The sequence below is a fragment of the Carassius gibelio genome, chromosome A16, assembly GCF_023724105.1.
Source record: "Carassius gibelio isolate Cgi1373 ecotype wild population from Czech Republic chromosome A16, carGib1.2-hapl.c, whole genome shotgun sequence".
NCBI classification, from domain to species: domain Eukaryota; kingdom Metazoa; phylum Chordata; class Actinopteri; order Cypriniformes; family Cyprinidae; genus Carassius; species Carassius gibelio.
This window is the reverse complement of record NC_068386.1, coordinates 28,728,463-28,740,533: the sequence shown is the minus strand read 5'-3', so window position 1 is coordinate 28,740,533 and position 12,071 is coordinate 28,728,463. Positions and strand designations below refer to the sequence as shown.

At 34.7% G+C, this 12,071-nt stretch overlaps 1 long non-coding RNA gene across 2 annotated transcripts in view; it reads right to left on the bottom strand.

Moving 5' to 3' along the window:
- Nucleotides 1–6,883: 6,883 nt before the first annotated feature.
- The window catches only part of LOC128030142 (uncharacterized), a 31,532-nt gene continuing 26,344 nt past the window's right edge, over nucleotides 6,884–12,071 (bottom strand). For both annotated transcript variants that reach the window (XR_008187834.1, XR_008187833.1), the window contains exon 3: nucleotides 6,884–7,016. This is a non-coding gene — a long non-coding RNA (uncharacterized LOC128030142). The remainder of the gene's footprint in view (nucleotides 7,017–12,071) is intronic.

Sequence of the window (12,071 nt, the reverse complement as noted above, 5' to 3'; positions counted from 1 at the left end):
AAATCCTAAAAAACCTTATTGGTGCTGCAAATAATAATTTCAAACTAATTTGATACTGACCTCTGACATCCTGTGACATGATATTTATTTGAATTTACATAATCTCATGGATGTAACAGTAAATCTGTTCAGCTCACAGATCAAGACTAAGCTGTAATGCAAGCAGAACTTTCACAAATGCTTGTAGGTCAATAAAATCATTACAAAACACTTACAAATCATTTAAGGGATTTGATAACACTGTAAAATAATGTCTAATTTGTTAACATTAGCAAATGCATTGATAACACTTTATAATAACTGCACTCATTAGTAAATAGTCAGTTCATGCTTCATAAAGCCTTGTCCCAATATTAATAGTCAGTAGTAAGCAGTTTATAAATACAGCTATAAATAGCTCATTTATTAAAAAGGAGAGTAAAGGGTCAGTTATCTTCCTATGAAAAAAATAAAAAAATAAAAAAATAAACAAACAACAACACTGATTGATACAGAACTCAGAAATGTTATTGTGGATTTATGATAAACTCAGCCTGTAAATGAATTCATTCTCCTCCAAGAAGACACAAGTAGTTCACACCAAACTTTTTTAACATGAAGCCATATACTGAAGATGTTAAATTGCGAATGGGTTTAGGATACCTTAAATGGTGTGGCCATAGAGATTTATTAAAGTAACATAAAAAAATACCATAGTTATTTTACTATATCTTTAAAATTTTTAATTCCAACTCTTCATAAATTTTTATATACCTAGAAGTCATCATTTGAAGGAAGCACAGTAAGTTTCATAGCTTTATCATTTTCAAGAGCCAGCATAAAATTAAAACTATCATAACATATAAATCAAGCTTGCAATTCTTAGTACCAATAATGGCCACCAGATGGAGCTATAGGATCACTTTTAAATAATTATTGTAGAAACAAGTATGATTTAAATCATTTATAGAAATCTTTCAAAGAAAAATAATATGAATTTTATGTATTTTACTGATAAAATGACCCTCACTTTATTAGAATAACAAGCTGAAGTATTGTGAACTGTATATTAAGAATAATTCTTTATGGACAGATAAGTTTTGAGTGACTCTTGAAGGATCAGCACCACATCCTCTTTTACCACTGTTTAAAGAATGTATCTTACAGTACAGGTGCGAATGAATTTTGGATAGCTTGAATGGTTTTGTTGTGGTGATTTTTTGAAATAACAGTAAAAAAGTAACCAGTAAATGTCTTTTATTTTTTTAAGTGCAGTTTCTAAACACTTCAAATAAATGTACACATAGAAGACAAGTCATTCTTAGGAAATATGCATAGTTTCATGACTATACAACACTATATGGATGATAGAAAATTAAAAAACTATCATAGATCTGATGTCACTCTGTCCCTCTGTCACTGTGGGTAATGTGTGTGTGTGTGTTTGTGTGTGTGTTAAGTGAATTAGGTGTGAAACTATCAGGGAGCATTTAGTCTCCAGTGCCAACATTTTACAGAACTGCCACTTTCCTGGAGTCTCAGAATTACAATGTGTCAGGTTCTGAGAAATCAAAGATTCCAAAAAATGATTTAATTAGAATACCATGAAGTATTGTGAAATACTATATATTAAGACTTTATATATAGGCTTTATGAACAGATTAGAGTGACTTGTGAAGGACCAGCACCACCTCCTCTTGTCCGATGGTTTGAGGAATATATCTTCCAGAATCCGGGATTAAGATTTAGGAGCTCATTTTTATTCCACCTCCTTTCCTGAAAGTCTGTCTTGCAGAATTGACTAAAAATTAATCTTCACATTAATTCCTAATTATTTTGCAATTATTTTTGTCAGTTCTTCTTGACCTGTTTTTTTTTTTTTTCTTCTTCTTTTCTAACCTCATGACCCAGTCAGCATTTTTGTACAATGGTCAAGTCTTAACTTATCCATTTCTGTATTGCATTTGTGTTTGATATTTCTCATGGGTATTTCATAATTTTCGACTTTGAGTTAAAACAGTTTGAGTTAAAACTCTTTTTTAGCGCATTTCATCTGTAAAAGAAAACATGCCTAATGATTCTGCACACATGAATATAAGGAGTTTTTCTTTTAATCATAAATGATTAAATAAAAAATAATGGTAGTTATTAAGATTGATATGGTTTGGAATTGGTAAAATGTGCTTGGAAAAAAATCACAATAAAACAATGTTTTAATGTTTAAGTTTGGAATATTAACTGACATGAATGAATGCTATATAAATATTGTTCATGTTAACATAATGTTTATAAATGAAATCTTATTGTAAAGTGTTACTATATATATATATATATATTGTTCTGTGAATGTGATTTTAAAGTCTAGATGATTCGGATTAACCCTTTAACCGCCATATCCTTTAAAACCTCACTGCCAGAGGGATATTGTGAATGCATGTGCCCGCTGGACACAGTTTACCTGATGCCACCGGGGTGGTGATGGCATTGGTGGCTTGAGCCCGCCATCGCTGCTTGCAGCTATATTTATTAGGGCTCAAGCCCGAAGGGGCGAAGAGCCCTATTGTTCCCCTAAGGATTATTCTTATTATTATTAGGGCTCAAGCCCGAAGGGGCGAAGAGCCCTATTGTTCCCCTAAGGATTATTCTTTTTCTTATTATTATTATTATTATTTTTTTTATTTTTTATTAAACCTTCCGGGGGTTTTTGGGGGCCTTAACATGCTCAAAAACTCTTGAAAATTGGCACACACATTGGAATCTGCGGCCATCAGGACGCCACAGAGACTGGGACCCGGGCGTGGCACAGGGGCTCTACAGCGCCCCCTGGAACACAGTCAGAAATCTTGAACCATAGCTCACACACACTTGCATATATTTATATGAAACTCAGTACACTTGTAGATCTCATTGAGCTGAACAACTTTCGCGCTCTATGTCAAAGGCTCCGCCCAACAGGAAGTCAGCTATTCATGGCTGTTTAAAAAAAGCATGTTCTGGAATTTGATATACTTGTCATAGGTTTTTTACATGATTGCCACCAAACTCGGTGAACATGATCTCAAGACATTGGGGATGAAAAATTGCGAGGGGATTTTTTATATCTCGAACGGTTTGCCCGTGGCGAGGCGTTGAAATTAGGGCAAAAAGTGAGAAACAGGAAATGCCTAATAACATCCACATACATTGCCTGAGTTTGATCAAACTTCATCGGTTTGTTCGATGTATGATACCGATCGTATATATGTGATTATTAAGAGTCAACGTTATAGCGCCACCAACTGGCAGCAGGAAGTGAGTCATTTTCAAAATGCTTTGAATTCAGCATCTTATTTTTACTCGATTTGCTTCAAACTTCATCAGAATAATGACAAAACATGGCCGATGTAAATCTGTTGTGGGGATATTGATATCTTATATATTGTTGCCATGGCAACGTGTCAAACTTGAATATTCTGTTATGGTGATTTTGAGGCAGATAACAACCTCAGATTTACATGAAACTCAAAACACATATCAGTATTCTTGATAGCTAGACAATGGAAAAAGCTTTTAAAAGGGCGTGGAAGAGGCACTCTATAGCGCCACCTTTTGTCAAAAGAGGGGGGTTAGTTTTAGCTACAGACACCAAACTCGGTACAAAAATTGTTCTTATCAACACGGACAACTTTCTAATTCACAGTCATCAGCTACGATCAACAGGAAGTCAGCTATTTTGATTTGAATGTGGATTTTTTTTTTACATTTAGCTGTGAATTAATGCATACTGCTCAGAGGAGAGTAACACTATACACACCAAACTTTGTCTACATGATGCCAAAACATTTTAAACAACTTAAATTGCCAATGGATTTTGGATAGCTTGAACGGTTTTGTCATGGTGATTTTTTTAAATGACAATAAAAATGGAATTATTAATTGTCCTGCATTTTTAAATTCCAAACACTTCAAAACCTTTTTTCATACAGAAAAAAAGTCATTCTGAGTAAATATGGATAGTTTCACGACTTTACAACACTGTATGGATAACAGAAAATTAAAAAACTGTCAGACATCTCATCTCACTCTGTCCCTCTGTTTGAGTATATGTGCTTCAGACTTCCATTGTCTGAGAGAAATAGCGCCCCTACAGGTGCAATTACCGGACTTTTACTTTCACTTTTAAATCGGTTAAAAATACAAATACATACTTAGATTTAATTCACACTGACAAGCTAAACCAACATATCTGATTATTACCGGTTCAGGGCTCATGGATAAATAATTTCTGGCCAGAGATACGTGAGAAATAGGAGAGATGAATCACCGCTCTGATCACGAGCGTCTGGAGTAAAGAGCTCAGAAAAAACGAATTTATTCCTGTTTTAAAGCTTTTAAAAATAAATTATTACAGCGATATCACACAATCAACCAATTAGAACACACCAAGAGCTAAATTCAGATGTTTTTGAACTGTTTGTGTGAAAATTAAATATTTGTGGCTGCCTATCTGAAATCACCGCTCCGATCAGCGCTTACAGTGTCGAGCTCAAAACAAACGAATTTATTCTTGTTTAAGAGCTTTTTAAAATAAAATATTACCACAAATGCACACAATAAACCCATTGTAACACTGCAAGAGCTAAATGCAGGTGTTTGTGACTCGTTTAAGTGTGAAAGACTATTTGACACCGCCACTGGCAGAATAACATGTATCTCTCGAGCTGCAGGATTCTGCCTTTCGTCGTACGAACGAACACATAACGGACAAGATTATTTCAAAATAGCTTGGCGAATATGAACGAAAACAGCCAATTGAACATAAACTGTTGAGAAATAAATCTGAAGTGGATCTACTGGATTTGAATATTAAGTGACCGCATATACCAGCTGCTTCTGTCTTCAATTTGAATCTATAAAAAAAATGAAACTCATTCATCTTGGCTGCTTTTTTAATGTGTGTACGTATGTATTTATTATTTTGCTCTAACAAGAATTAATCTATATTTAATTAAATCAATTACATTTTATTTTACATTTTATTTGTCCATTTCTGCATCTAAACGCCTAAAAACATAAAACATGCTCTATTATACTATTGTTAGCAATTTCTTTATCGTCCAATTTTTCTGGTGTACACTTTTATTTCCATAATAAACTTGTTTGTTAGATTATACACAGTTACAGTGGTCTATAATAAATATTGACAGGTTTTATTCAAGCTGTTTAGAATGATTGCAGTAGGCTAATTTTTTTTAATGTAAATCCAAAAAAAATAAATAAATAAATAAAAAACATTGGAAAACAATAACTGTTGTACTTTTTTATACATTTTGTATAATTTCATAGTTTATGCATTATAGTTATAAAAACAAATAAATTTAGCCACTCACATAGAAATCTTAGGCCTTATCCTTTTCTGACAGTTTTAGGGATTTTTAAAAATCCCCAAAAACCTTATTTGTGCTGCAAATAATAATTTCAAACTCAAAAAGTAAATAGTCAGTTCATGCTTTATAAAGCCTTGTCCCAATATTAATAGTCAGTAGTAAGCAGTTTATAAATACAGCTATAAATAGCTTGTTTTTGGTTTATAAGCACATTTATTAAAAAGGAGAGTAAAGGGTCAGTTATCTTCCTATGAAAAATAAAAAAATAAAAATAAACAAACAACAACACAGATTGATACAGAGCTCAGAAATTCTATTGTGGATTTATGATAAAATCAGCCTGTAAATTAATTCATACTCCTCCAAGAAGACACAAGTAGTTCACACCAAACTTTTTTTTAACATGAAGCCAATATACTGAAAATGTTAAATTGCGAATGGGTTTAGGATACCATAAATGGTGTGGCCATAGCGATTTATTAAAGTAACATAAAAAAATACAATAGTTATTTTACTATATCTTTAATTTTTTTCATTCCAAACTCTTCATAATTTTTTATATAGGTAGAAGTCATCATTTGAAGGAAGCACAGTAAGTTTCATAGCTTTATCATTTTCAAGAGCCAGCATAAAATTAAAACTATCATAACTTATAAATGAAGCTTGCAATTCTTAGTACCAATAATGGCCACCAGATGGAGCTATAGGATTACTTTTAAATAATTATTGTAGAAACAAGTATGATTTAAATCATTTATAGAAATCTTTCAAATAAAAATAATATGTATTTTATGTATTTTACTGATAAAATGACCCTCACTTAATTAGAATAACAAGCTGAAGTATTGTGAACTGTATATTAAGAATAATTCTTTATAGGCTTTATGGACAGATACGTTTTGAGTGACTCTTGAAGGTTCAGCACCACATCCTCTTTTACCACTGTTTAAAGAATTTATCTTACAGAACAGGTGCGAATGAATTTTGGATAGCTTGAATGGTTTTGTCGTGGTGATTTTTTGAAATAACAGTAAAAAAGTAACCAGTAAATGTCTTTTATATTTTTAAAGTGCAGCTTCTAAACACTTCAAAAAAAATGTACACATAGAATACAAGTCATTCTGAGGAAATATGCATAGTTTCATGGCTATACAACACTATATGGATGATAGAAAATTAAAAAACTATCATACATCTGATGTCACTCTGTCCCTCTGTCACTGTGGTTAATGTGTGTGTGTGTGTGTGTTTGTGTGTGTGTTAAGTGAATTAGGTGTGAAACTATCAGGGAGCATTTAGTCTCCAGCGCCAACATTTTACAGAACTGCCACTTTCCTGGAGTCTCAGAATTACTCGGTGTCAGGTTCTGAGAGATCTAAGATTCCAAAAAATTATTTAATTAGAATACCATGAAGTATTGTGAAATACTATATATTAAGACTTTATATATAGGCTTAATGAACAGATTAGAGTGACTCGTGAAGGACCAGCACCACCTCCTCTTGTCCGATGGTTTGAGGAATATATCTTCCAGAATCCGGGATTAAGATTTAGGAGCTCATTTTTATTCCACCTCCTTTCCTGAAAGTCTGTCTTGCAGAATTGACTAAAAATTAATCTTCACATTATTTCCTAATTATTTTGCAATTCTTTTTGTCAGTTCTTCTTGACCTGTTTTTCTCTTCCAGCTCTCCTGGACTATTGTATAGCACTCATAAATGATTAAATAAAAAATAATGGTAGTTATTAAGATTGATATGGTTTGGAATTGGTAAAATGTGCTTGGAAAAAAATCACAATAAAACAATGTTTTAATGTTTAAGTTTGGAATATTAACTGACATGAATGAATGCTATATAAATATTGTTCATGTTAACACAATGTTTATAAATGGAATCTTATTGTAAAGTGTTACTAAAGTTATATATATATATATATATATATATATATATATATATATATATATATATATATATATATATATATATATTGTTCTGTGAATGTGATTTTAAAGTCTAGATGATTCGGATTAACCCTTTAACTGCCATATCCTTTAAAACCTCACTGCCAGAGGGATATTGTAAATGCATGTGCCCGCTGGGCACAGTTTACCTGATGCCACCGGGGTGGAGATGGCATTGGTGGCTTGAGCCCACCATCGCTGCTTGCAGCTATATTTATTATTATTATTATTATTATTATTAGGGCCCGAGCACCGATGGTGTGAGGACCCTCTTGGAATTGCTCCGTTTATTATTATTATTATTATTAGGGCCCGAGCACCGATGGTGTGAGGACCCTCTTGGAATTGCTCCGTTTATTATTATTATTATTATTATTATTATTATTAGGGCCCGAGCACCGATGGTGTGAGGACCCTCTTGGAATTGCTCCGTTTATTATTATTATTATTATTATTATTATTATTAGGGCTCAAGCCCGAAGGGGCGAAGAGCCCTATTGTTCTTCTAAGGATTATTCTTCTTCTTATTATTATTATTTTTTTTATTTTTTATTAAACCTTCCGGGGGTTTTTGGAGGCCTTAACATGCTCAAAAACTCTTGAAAATTGGCACACACATTGGAATCTGCGGCCATCAGGACGCCACAGAGACTGGGCCCCGGGCGTGGCACAGGGACTCTACAGCGCCCCCTGGAACACAGTCAGAAATCTTGAACCATAGCTCACACACACTTTCATGTATTTATATGAAACTCAGTACACTTATAGATCTCATTGAGCCGAGCAACTTTCGCACTCTATGTCATAGGCTCCGCCCAACAGGAAGTCAGCTATTTAGGGCATGCTCTGCTCTGGAAAGCATGCTCTGGAATTTGATATACTTGTCATAGGTCTTTTACTTGATTGCCACCAAACTCGGTCAACATGATCTCAAGACATTGGGGATGGAAAATTGCGAGGGGATTTTTGATATCTCGAACGGTTTGCCCGTGGCGAGGCGTTGAAATTATGGCGAGATATGAGAAACAGGAAATGTCTAATAACATCCACATACATTTCCTGAATTTGATCAAACTTCATTGGTTTGTTCGTTGTATGATACTGATCGTATATATGTGACTATTAAGAGTCAACATTATAGCGCCACCAACTGGCAGCAGGAAGTGTGCCATTTTCCAAATGCTTTGAATTCAGCATCTTATTTTTACTCTATTTACTTAAAACTTCATCAGAATAATGACAAAACACGGCCGATGTAAATCTGTTGTGGGGATATTGATATCTGATATAGTGTTGCCATGGCAACGTGTCAAACTTGAATGTTCTGTTATGGTGAGTTTGAGGCAGACAACAAGCTCAGATTTACATAAAACTCAAAACACATATCAGTATTAGTGATAGCTAGACAATGGCAAAAGCTTTTAAAAGGGCGTGAAGGAGGCACTCTATAGCGCCACCTTTTGTCAAAAGTGGGGGGGTTAGTTTTAGCTACAGACACCAAACTTGGTACATAAATTGTTCTTTTCAAGACGGACAACTTTCTAATTCACAGTCATCAGCTACGACCAACAGGAAGTCGGCTATTTTGATTTGAATATTTAAATTGAGCTCTGATTTAATGCATACTCCTCACAGGGGAAGTACACTATACACACCAAACTTTGTCTACATGAAGAAAAACCATTGAGGAACTTAAATTGCGAACGGATTTTGGTTAGCTTGAACGGTTTTGTCGTGGTGAATTTTTGAAATGACAGTAAAAAGGGAAACATTAATTGCCTTGTATGTTTAAATTGCAGCTTCCAAACACTTCAAAGCATTTTTTTATACAAAGATCAAATCATTTTGAGGAAATATGCATAGTTTCACGACTTTACAACACTGTATGGATAAAAGAAAATTAAAAAACTGTCAGACTTCTCAACTGACATGATCTCACTCTGGCCACCCTGTCTGTGTGAGGGAAGGGAGGGGGAGAGGGAGGGGGAGTGTGAGGGGGTTGGTGACTGTGACAGTGTGTGTGGACTGTAGGGAGGGGCTGTCTGGCAGAGAGAGAGACAGAGAGACCTAATCATCCCTTTAATAATCAGGAAAAAAAAAATCTGTATTTTAAATTGTTATTGTTTTTGTTGTTGCTAATGGTGGTGTTTTTTCCTTTCATTACAGGTTAAGAAATCTCTTAGGCCTTATCCTTTTCTGACAGTTTTAGGGATTTAAAAACATCCTAAGAACCCTAATTTGTGCTGCAAATAATAATTTCAAACTCATTTGATACTGACCTATGACAACCTGTGACGTGACATGACATTTATTAATCTCATGGATGTAACAGTAAAACTCTTCAACTGACAGATAAAGCTGTAATGCAAGCAAAACTATTTCACAAATGCTTATAGGTCATTAAAATCATTACAAAACACTAATACATTATTTAAGGATTTGGTAACACTGTAAAATAATGTCTAATTTGTTAACATTATGCAGTATAACATAGTATGCAGTCTTCGTAGGGCACCAACTCCCAGAGGGGGCACCATCCCAGTTGCTCAAAAAAAAAAAAAAAAAAAAAAAAACATGCGTCATTCTCCCATCCGCGCTCGCGACCGCTCACACCTCATGTTTGCGGCTGAATGTTCGTAATTGATGGATGGACATCTATGTCTGGGTATAGGACATCAGCAATCCGGCACAGAGAAAAGAAAACTAAAGAAAATAAAACAGGCATAAAGTTGTCTTGACATTGGACTTTCTAGAGTCTCAAATTTAGGGAAGGTCTCTAAAGTTACATGTGATATTGTTATACACTTTTCTAACGTCAGTAGCATTTGAAGAGAATGACTTACAGTCATAAAAACAACTGTAATTGTTCATCTACGTGACAGCTATAATGCACAATTAAATTGAATGTTTGATATTTATTACAACAAACTGTAAGTCATATGTAAATTATGCAACTTTTTCACATGGGCTCAAATGCAAATTTGAAGCTCAATAGCATTTGAGAAGAAAGACTTGCAGTCACAAAGCAATTGTAATGTGTTCATATAGGTGTCAGCTACAATGCACACCTTATACATTTTTTATAAATATTAAAATAAAGTGTTACTAAAGTTATATATATTGTTCTGTGTATGTGATTTCAAAGTCTAGATTGGTCGGATTAACCCTTTAACTGCCGCATCCCTTAAAACTGATTGTCAGAGGGTTACTGTAAATGCTTATGCCCGCTGGGCACAGTTATCCTGATGCCACCGGGGTGGCGTTGCACTGATGGCTTGAGCCCGACATCGCTGCTTGCAGCTATATTTATTATTATTTTTTTTATTTTTTTTTAAACCTTCCGGGCATTTTTGGGGGCCTTAACATGCTCAAAAACTCTTGAAAATTGACACACTCATTGGAATCTGCGGCCATCAGGACGCCACAGAGACTGGGACCCGGGCGTGGCACAGGGGCTCTACAGCGCCCCCTGGAACACCGTCAGAAATCTTGAACCATAGCTCACACACGCTTGCATGTATTTATATGAAACTCACTACACTTATAGATCTCATTGAGCTGAACAACTTTCGCGCTCTATGTCATAGGCTCCGCCCAACAGGAAGTCAGCTATTCAGGGCTGTTTAAAAAAAGCATGCTCTGGAATTTAATATACTTGTCATAGGTTTTTTACTTGATTGCCACGAAACTCGGTCAACATGATCACAAGACATTGGGGATGAAAAATTGCGAGGGGATTTTTGATATCTCGAAAGGTTTGCTCGTGGCGAGGCGTTGAAATTATGGCGAGAAATGAGAAACAGGAAATGTCTAATAACATCCACATACATTTCCTGAATCTGATCAAACTTCATTGGTTTGTTCGTTGTATGATACTGATCGTATATATGTGACTACTAAGAGTCAACATTATAGCGCCACCAACTGGCAGCAGGAAGTGTGTCATTTTCCAAATGCTTTGAATTCAGCATCTTATTTTTACTCTATTTACTTAAAACTTCATCAGAATAATGACAAAACACGGCCGATGTAAATCTGTTGTGGGGATATTGATATCTGATATAGTGTTGCCATGGCAACGTGTCAAACTTGAATGTTCTGTTATGGTGAGTTTGAGGCAGACAACAAGCTCAGATTTACATGAAACTCAAAACACATATCAGTATTAGTGATAGCTAGACAATGGCAAAAGCTTTTAAAAGGGCGTGAAGGAGGCACTCTATAGCGCCACCTTTTGTCAAAAGTGGGGGGGGTTAGTTTTAGCTACAGACACCAAACTTGGTACATAAATTGTTCTTTTCAAGACGGACAACTTTCTAATTCACAGTCATCAGCTACGACCAACAGGAAGTCGGCTATTTTTATTTGAATATTTAAATTGAGCTCTGATTTAATGCATACTCCTCAAAGGAAATGTTCACTATACTCACCAAACTTTGTCTACATGTTGAAAAAACATTGAGGAACTTAAATTGCGAGCGGATTTTGGTTAGCTTGAATGGTTTTGTCGTGGTGATTTTTTGAAATGACAGTAAAAAGGGAATCATTAATTGTCTTGTATTTTTAAATTGCAGCTTCCAAACACTTAAAAAAAATCATACAGAGATCAAATCATTCTGAGGACATATGCATAGTTTCATGACTTTACAACACTGTATGATTAAAAGAAAGTTAAAAAACTGTCAGACATCTCAACTCACTCTGTCACTCTGTTTGAGGAATGTATGTGTGCTGACTGAGTGTGTGTGTGTGTCTGTGAGTGG